This window comes from Nicotiana tomentosiformis, chromosome 8 (genome assembly GCF_000390325.3).
Source record: "Nicotiana tomentosiformis chromosome 8, ASM39032v3, whole genome shotgun sequence".
NCBI classification, from domain to species: domain Eukaryota; kingdom Viridiplantae; phylum Streptophyta; class Magnoliopsida; order Solanales; family Solanaceae; genus Nicotiana; species Nicotiana tomentosiformis.
The window spans coordinates 9,716,504-9,726,314 of record NC_090819.1 but is presented as its reverse complement, the minus strand read 5'-3'; positions in this window follow the sequence as shown (position 1 = coordinate 9,726,314).

Sequence of the window (9,811 nt, the reverse complement as noted above, 5' to 3'; positions counted from 1 at the left end):
AGTAAACGGGCCCGGATCCATATTTTGACGGTCTCGGTTATTCCGTATCGAATTATGAGACCTAGACGTATGCCCGAAATTAAATTAGGAGGTCCCTAGCTTGAGTTATGAATTTTTGATGAAAATTTAAAGTCTGATAAATTAATTATTTTTAAGAATTGATTGATGTTTGGCATTATTAGTGTCGGGTCCGTATTTTGGTTCCGGAGCCCGGTACAGGTTCATTATGATATTTAAGACTTGTCTGTGAAATTTGATGAGAAACAGAGTTGATTTGACGTGATTCTGACGTCCAGTTGAGAAAATATAAATTTTAAAGTGTTCTTGGGAACTTTATTTGATTTGGTACTAAATTCGGAGTTCTAGGTGTTATTTTGGCGATTTGATCGCGCGAACAGGTCCGTATGATATTTTTAGACTTGAATGCACCATTGGTTTAGAGCCCCGAGGGCTCGGGTGAGTTTCGGATAGGCTACAGAGTGAATTTAACATAGAAATCATAGATAGTGTGCTTCAGGTCCGCAGACTTCGCAATTGCGAGATCTGGCTCGCAAATGCGAGCATCGCATTTGCGAAGAAGCTTCGCATTTGCGAGCAGTGGGGTTGGAAGGGGACCTTCGCATTTGTGAAGTTCAGGATCGCAATTGCGATCATCACATGCCGCATTTATGAACGGTTGTCCGCATTTGCGAAGATGGGTTGGGAGTGGGATTCTCGCATTTGCGAGATTTTCATCGCACTTGCGATGGTTCAATGTTCGCAATTGCAAACAAATGGTTCGCATTTGCGAAGGCAGTAGAGATGCGAGGAGTTCGCATTTGCGATACTTTTCTCGCATTTGCGAAGCCCAGGTCACAAATGCGACATCTGTCGCTTATCAAAATGACTTTTGGACGGGATTTTTGATTCATTTCCCAAATCTTCAAAACCTAAAACACAAGAGGCGATTTTCCAAAGACCATTCCTTCCCCAAATCATAGGTAAGTGATTCTAAACTAGTCTCTTTCAATCTTTTACATCTTATAACAAGATTTCAACCTAGAATCTAGAATTTTTATGGTGAAATTAGGATTTTTGGGTAGAACTTAGGAATTTCGAAATTTGGGGATTTAGACCTCGAATTGAGGTCGGATTCCAAAACTAATTGTATATTCGGAATGGGTGTTCGGATTTCGTAAGTTTTTCCGAGATTTGAGACGTGGGTCCCACTGCCGAATATTTTAATGAATTTCAGATTTTATCCGGAAAATTAGTAAATTCATATGGAATTAATTCCTATGATTCATATTGAGTATATTGAATTGTTTGTGAATAGATTTGAAGCTTTCAGAAGCAAATTTAAAAGGAAAAGTTGTGGTTGAGTAATTGATTGGAATTTGCAAAGCGAGGTAAGTGTCGTGGTTAACCTTCACTTGAGGGAATAAACCCTTAAATTAATTATTATATGAATTGCATGTGAACGGTGTATAGGCGAGGTGACGAGTGTCTATACGTCGTCAAATTAATTATTTACCTCCTTACTTGAAAAATCATAAATTATTTTAAATCATGAATTAATTATTATAATTATTATTTCTCTCTTATTCTTTGTCAAATATTAATTCTTGAATTCCTGTATTAATTGTTACATGCTATTTGAATTATGTGCCTTAATTGTTATTTGACATTTAGCATATTAAATATTAAACTGCATATTTTTTCTCTGATTTCTATAATAATTTGCTATTTTCCTTTGTTTGTTCGTAATTAAATCATAATTATTGTATGCTTGTTGTCTTATAATTTTATATTAATTGTTGCATTTATTGAAAAAATTCTTCTATAAGAATTGATAAATGAATATGTTGGAGGAGCGGGTTGCACGCCGCAACATAATTAATTATAATGAATATATTGGAGTATCGGGTTGCACGCCGCAACGGACTTATTAAAAGTCCATATTGGAGGATCGGGTTGCACGTCGTAACAGACTTATTAAAAGTCTGTATTGGAGGATCGGGTTGCACGCCGCAACAAACTTGATTAAAATGAATATATTATGAGAGTGGGTTGCACGCCGCAATTGTTCTTTGTTATTAATAAATTTAAAAATTATTTTAAAAATAGATAATATTATTCTAACGTTGGCTTGCCTAGCAAGTGAAATGTTATGCGCCATCACGATCCGAATATGAAAATTTCGGATCTTGACAGACTTTAACTCACCTAAGCCAAACTCCCTAATTTGCGTCAAGAGAAAACATGCTAGTACTTAGCACCATGGATTTTGCTTTCCATAAAAGATCGCAAAGTGCTTATTTTACTTTGGAGCACATCAATTTAAGTGCAAAAAAATCCAAACCACCAAAAGGAAGAATTTCAGAATGTTAATGCTAAATTAATGGGAATGACTCCAACGAAAAAAGGCTATAAAGCCACAAGTTTATCTACGCAATCATTGGCTTTTCCTATTCCTTTTTCACCAATTAATGTAACCTCTGCCCCTTCGTTCCCCCTGTATTTCTTGTGTTTAAAATGAAACTATTAATTGCCATTCTCAAACTTTGTACATTGTACATATTTTATAGTTGAATGAACTATTAATTACCATTATCATGATAAAGGATATTTATGATGAAATGCTTTTACCTTTTAATACAATAGTTTAACTACTAAAGATTGTAATAAGAAATTATTTATTTATTTACAAAGGGTATAAAAGTCCACTATTTTTTATGGACATTGTAGTAATTTAACTTTGACTTAGTGACGTCCCACTTATAATATAGTATAATTTATTAGGTGCCACTATATCCAAAGAATTTAAATAGGCGTTTGGATGTAAAAAATGTAAAATTTGAAAAAATAATAATTTTTGAAGTTAAGTTGAAAGAAGGTATTTAAAAATTAAAATTGTGTTTGAACATACGCTTCACTTGAAAAGTTATTGCAGTTTTGTGAAGAAAAATAGTTGAAACAGTAGTAAATACCAAATTTTCCAAATTGAAACTTATCTTCAAAAATTTTGAAACTCGTCTTCAAAAATTCAGCTTAATATATAACCAAATAATATTTTTAGGATGAGTTTGTGAAAAGAAAAAAAGAAAAAATTCTTATACACAAACAGGTCCTAAGTATTTAATTCAGTAGGTGCAATGCGTAATACAACTGCATCGACTATTAAATCTTTCATAACAATTGGTAATAACTCAACATACATATTAATATTATTCCGGTTCATATTATTTATTTTTAAAGTTTTTGCTCATCTTTTAAAAAGACATTTGATAATTCTAATCATAAATATATTGTCTAACTATCTTATTATCTCTCCTTAAACGTCTCACTTAGCTGACACTCTACTAATTTATGCATATTTAATAGATTTTCTAATACAAATACAGAGTCTAAAAAGAATTACTAAGTTCATCGCAACTCGTATCTAATACTCTGGTTCCGCTCCTGCATGTGAGGAGAAAATAGACAACTATGATGTTTGTTTTTTAAGTCAAAAATGGGAACGCACATAGTTTAAAGATTATGATCGAATTTGAGGCATTTTCCTAAGTTGGAGAACTATAGATACTTGTTAGCTGCACTAGTTATCTTCTATATATTGTTAGTTCTCTTAACTAAAGTAAGAGAACTATAGTACCCCATAGGTACAGAGGCTCGATAAGATTCGTGCCATGAAAATCATGAGAGGAATGAATTTTTGGTATACACTTAGGGGCTTAGGGCGAAGACATGAAAGTCTTTTTTAATTTTCTCATTTTTTTTTCTCATGAGTGCCATGATTTTGGGCTAATTAAGTTACCAACTTAAGTATTGTTTCATCTTTCATGTCCCAAAGATTTTCGAGTATCTTGGCATTTTGATAATTAGAAAGAGAAATACAGAGCAATATAATAGGTAGTGAAATGATGGAAAAACCAGACTTTTTAAAGGTTTGACTCTAGTATCGTCGTATTAAAAAATTGGAATTTTTACCTTCACGTACTATATATGAAACTTTATTGCCCTCCCTAATTAAATTTTAACTTAATTATATGGGCATATACAATTTATCAATTATATACAAATTAGTATTAATGAGTATCCCTTTATATTAGGAATTGAATAGGGAATGAGTTATTTCCTCATCCCTGCTCTCTCTCTCTCTCTCTCTCTCTCTCTCTCTCTCTCTCTCTCTCTCTCTCTCTCTCTCTCTCTCCGTCTTTCTTTCTCTCTCTCCGTCTCTCTCTCTCTTTCTCTCCTTATATGTTCTTTCCCCAATTTTTTCTTCCTTTGTTTTTCTATATTTTTATCTTTTTTTCCAGAAAATTCATCAATGAATTTCAATTGCTTTAATATAGAGTTTTAATTTACCAATTTCATTTCATGTTGCACAATTGATATTCGGATTGAAATTGTCAATCAATAAATTTTGAAGGTGTTTGATTATCCACAATTGACAGACATTAAAAAGCTCTGAAACTTTGAATTCAAATTTGGGTTTTCAAAAACTATTGTTTGTTTGGATTGGGTGTTGTTGCAAACAATTAAAAATATTCTTTGGAGTTTATATCTCAATTTTGAGGGTGTTTGATGGACATTATACTTGATTTTGGCAGAATTTCATATTGAAACTCGAAGAAGAAGAAGAAGAAGAAAAACACATGACATACAATATACTTACGAAGTTGTATGTAAATTGTATTTAAATTGTATTATATTGTAATTATATATATTTTTATTGGAATATTGTATGAAAGTTAAAAAATAGTTGTAAAATGTATGAATCAGTGTATGAAATTTGTATTTAAATTATAAATACTATTTTTTTTTTTACATAAAATAGTTGATATGTATCAAAATTGTATTAAGAGAGGAAATTTTAATTGGAATTTTAGAGAGAAAGAAGAACACATCACTTACAAAATATATATAAATCATATACAAAATACATACAAAAGACATATTGTATACAATTTATATGAAAATTGTATTTAAGTTGTATGATATTGTAGTTAACTGGGTAGACATAATGTATGAAAGTTGTAGATAAATTATAAATAAGGTGTATACTATATAATTAGTTGTATGGAATTTGTTTTCAGTGTATATATTGTTGTAGATGTATCAATTTTGTACAAAATTTATTTTTAATTTGTGTGTTGTTGTACCATACAAATTTGTATGTTGTTGCTGTCGCTTAAAATATTATTCATCGTGTGAAGTTTTTTTATTTCATTAGTAAGTGGTAGATTAAAATGAAAATAACATTCTAGTTTTACTAAATAAATATCAGGAAAACAAAACAATAGCAAAACTAAACCAAATAGTGTATGACAATGACAATTAAGAAAATTTATTTACTTCTCTTCCGTTTCGTCATGCATCAGATTCCAACTTCATTTTTCTTACATAAGTTTGTAATTCACATGAAAGTATTATCGTTATTATTTCTTAGGTAATGCACATTTGATAATGATATTAGGCTAAAATGCTATACTTTTAGTACATTACAATCCTTACATGTTGTTAGTTTAGTGGTTAATTGTGCGACGTTTGAGCTAAATTATGTTCTTTTATGTGTAGGAGTGTCACGACCCAAATCCTAACCTGTCGTGATAGCGCCTATCGATGGCACTAGGCAAGCCGTCATTTTCAAAATACTCCAAATATTTAACAGAAAAGTAAATCAAGACATTTGAAATAGGCAAAGTTTTCATAAACAAGGGGATAAAACCCAAAATACAAGTGCGAAAATAGCTTCCAATATCAGGGTGTCACTAAGCCATGAGCATTTATACATAATCAGTCTAGAAATGAAACGACTGTAACAGTTTGGATCAAAATACAACGAAAGAAAGGATAAGGAAGGAGAAACAAGGACTGCTAATCTCCAACGGTCAGCTACGCAAAATATCAACACTCTCCGCGTTCAAAAACTCATGGATCTGCACACGAAGTGCAGGGTGTAGCGTGAGTACAACCAACTCAATAAGTAACAATTATAAATAAGGAACTGAAAGATAGTGACGAGCTACAGTATTATAATTCATTTTCATTAGTCTCAATAAGAAAAGTAGACATGCTTTCAAATACGGAAAATTTAGTCAAATCAGTTTATTCGTGCCAAATTCAAGTAAAAACCAAATAAAAGTATCCTTTAGAAGTTTTCCAATATCAGTGATATGTGGCAACTATGTGCAACAACAATGAAATCATATACAGTCTCTCAGGGCAACAATCACTCAGTCCTCCCATTCACTCCAACCTCACAATCACTCATTCCTAACAGCCACTCATTCCTCACAGTCACTAAGCACTCGGCACTCAGTAGGTACCAACGCTCATTGGGGTTGTGTACAGACTCCGGAGGGGCTTCAGCCCAAGCGCTATATCAAGCTAAAGTATGGCATACATCAATAAAAATATGCTGCGGTGTGCAGTCCGATTTCATAAATATCCTCATAATCAGGCCCTCGGCCTCACTCAGTCAGCAATCTCTCCAATCTCTCGGGCTCTCAGAAATCAAGAAAATCAACCCAAACAGCAATAATATGATGTATCAACAAGAATAACAGAGACTGAGATATAATATGCGAATAAAACTGAGACTGAGTACAAATAGCATTTAGTAGGTAATTCAACATGTAACACGGCCTCTGTGGGTCCTAACAGTACCAACACATAGCCTAAATATGGTCTCTAACATGATTCACAGTCAAATTTCTATAACACATGAAGAACATATAGTTAACAATAAATTTATTCAACTTCTCAGTTTTACGGAATGGACCAAGTCATAATTCCCACGATGTACGCCCACACGCCCGTCACCTAGCATATGCATCACCTCTAAAACAATCATATAACACCAAAATCTGGGGTTTCATACCCTCAGGACCAGATTTAAAACTATTACTTACCTCAATCCGAGTAAAACTCTACTCCAATATGCCTTTGCCTCGCGAATCGGCCTCCAATCGTCTCGAATCTAGCCACAAGTAGTACAATACAATCAATACGGACTAAAGGAATCAACTCCACAAGAAAAATACAAAATTATAAGCCAAAATCCGAAATTAGTCAAAAGCCGGCCCCGAGCCCACGTCTCGAAATCCGACAAAAGTCACAAAATCCGAAAGCCCATTCACTCACGAGTCTAACCATACCAAATTTATCAAAATACAACATCAAATGGCCATTCAATTCTCCAAAATTAACTCTACAAATCCCTAACCCCCAAATTTCACCTCAAAAATACACCAACTAGGTGGGAAATCGGTGGGGAAACATCATTATTGAAGAAAATAAATACAAGGAGCTTACCTCAGTAATCTCTTCAAAAACCCTCTCAACAACCTCCAAAGTCCGAGTTCAAAATGATGAAAATGGTGAAAAATCTCGAAATCTCGCATTTATAGGTTCTGCCCAGGTCTTCCGCACCTGCGGCAACATAGCTACATCTGCGGTCTCGCAGGTGCGCCCCAAAGCCTGCTTCTGCGTCTAACTCCGCACCTGCGTCCTTTTTTCCGCTCCAGCGGACTTGCTTCTGCGAGACAAATCTCTGCTTCTGCGGAGTCAAGCTTCAAGGCCAAATCCGCTTATGCGGCTCTTCTGCCGCATCTGCGGTCACGTAGATGCGCGAAAACCATCGCACCTACGACCTTCTGCTGCATCACTCCCTTCGCCGCTTCTGCGACTTACCTCTCACTTCTACGGGCACGCACCTCCGGTTCCCACTCCGCAGGTGCAATTACACCAGCAGTGAAAAACCTTCAACAAGCTTACAACTTCAAAACTTGATCCGTTAATCACTTGAAATCAACCCGAGGCCCCCGGGACCTCAATCAAATATACCAACACATCGTAAAACATCTTGCAAACTTAGTCGAATCCACAAATCACCTCAAATAACGTCAAAAACACGAATTCCACACTGATTCAAGCCTAATGAACTTTGAAATTTTCAAATTCTACAAACGACGTCGAAACCTATCAAACCACGTCCGATTGACCTCAACTTTTTCACACAAGTCACAACTGATACCACGAACCCACTCCAACTTTCGAAATTCCAATCCGACCCCGATATCAAAAAGTCCACTCCCGGTCAAACTTCCCAAAAACTCAACTTTCGCCATTTCAAGCCTAATTCCACTACGGATCTCCAAATCACAATCCGAACACGTTCCTAAGTCCAAAATCACCTAACGGAGCTAATGGAACCATCAAAATTCAAATCTGAGGTCATTTACACATAAGTCGATATCTGGTCGACTTTTCCAACTTAAGCTTTCAATTACGAGACTAAGTGTCTCAATTCACTCTGAAATCTCTCCGGACCCGAACCAACTAACCCGATAAGTCATAAAACAACAGTGAAGCACAAAAATGAGCAAAAAAGGGGAACGGGACTACAGCTCCCGAAATGACCGGCCGGGTCGTTACATCCTCCCCCTCTTAAACAAATGTTCATCCTCAAACGAGTATAGAGACAAGCCTGAAGTGGTTAAAAGATGAGGATAACTGCTGCTCATATCTTGCTCGGTCTCCCAAGTCGCCTCCTCGACCGGCTGACCCCTCCACTGAACCTTCACAGAAGTAATATTCTTCGACCTCAGCTTTCGAACCTGCCTATCCAAGATCGCCACCGGCTCCTCAATATAAGATAAATCCTTGTCCAACTGGACTGAGCTAAAATCCAACATGTGGGACGGATCGTCGTGATACTTCTAGAGCATAGAAACATGGAATACTGGATGAACTCCTGCTAGACTGGGAGGCAAGGCAAGCTCATAAGCAACCTTCCCAACACGCCGCAACACCTCAAATGGGCCGATAAACCTCGATCTCAGCTTGTCCTTTTTTTTTCGAACCTCATAACACCCTTCATGGGTGACACCCGGAGCAGGACCCGCTCTCCAATCATGAATGCAACATCGCGAACCTTTTCGATTCACATAACTCTTCTGTCTGGACTGGGCTGTACGCAGTCTATCCTGAATCACCTTAACCTTCTACAGAGCATCCTGAACCAAGTCTGTACCCAATCATCTAGCCTCGCACGGTTCGAACCACCCACTGGAGATCTACACCGCCTACCATACAGAGCCTCATACGGTGCCATTTGGATGCTCGACTGATAACTGTTATTGTAGGCAAACTCCGCTAGTGGCAAGAACTGATCCCACGAACCCCCAAACTCCATCACACATGCATGGAGCATATCCTCTAATATCTGAATAGTGCGCTCAAACTATCCGTTCGTCTGAGGGTGAAATGTCGTGCTCAACTCCACTCGAGTACCCAACTCATGTTGTACGGCTCTCCAGAATCGTGATGTAAACTGTGTACCCCGGTCAGAGATGATAGATACCGGTACGCCATGAAGCCTGATGATCTCGCGGATATACACTTGAGCCAGCTGCTCGGAAGAATAGGTAGTCATCACAGGAATGAAATGAGTTGACTTGGTCAGCCTGTCCACAATCACCCAAACTGCATCAAACTTTAGCTGAGTCCGTGGAAGCCCAACAACGAAATCCATAGTGATCCGCTCTCATTTAAACTCCGGAATCTCTAATTTCTAGAGCAACCCACCTGGCCGCTGATGCTCATACTTCACCTGCTGGCAATTTAGACACCGAGCTACATACTCCACTATGTCCTTCATTCTCCTCTACCAGTAATGCTGCCTCAAGTACTAATACATCTTCGCGGCACCCGGATGAATGGAATACCATGAGTTATGAGCCTCCTGAAGAATCAACTCTCGCAAACCATCTACATTGGGTATACATAGCCTGCCCTGCATCCTCAATGCACCATCATCCCCAAT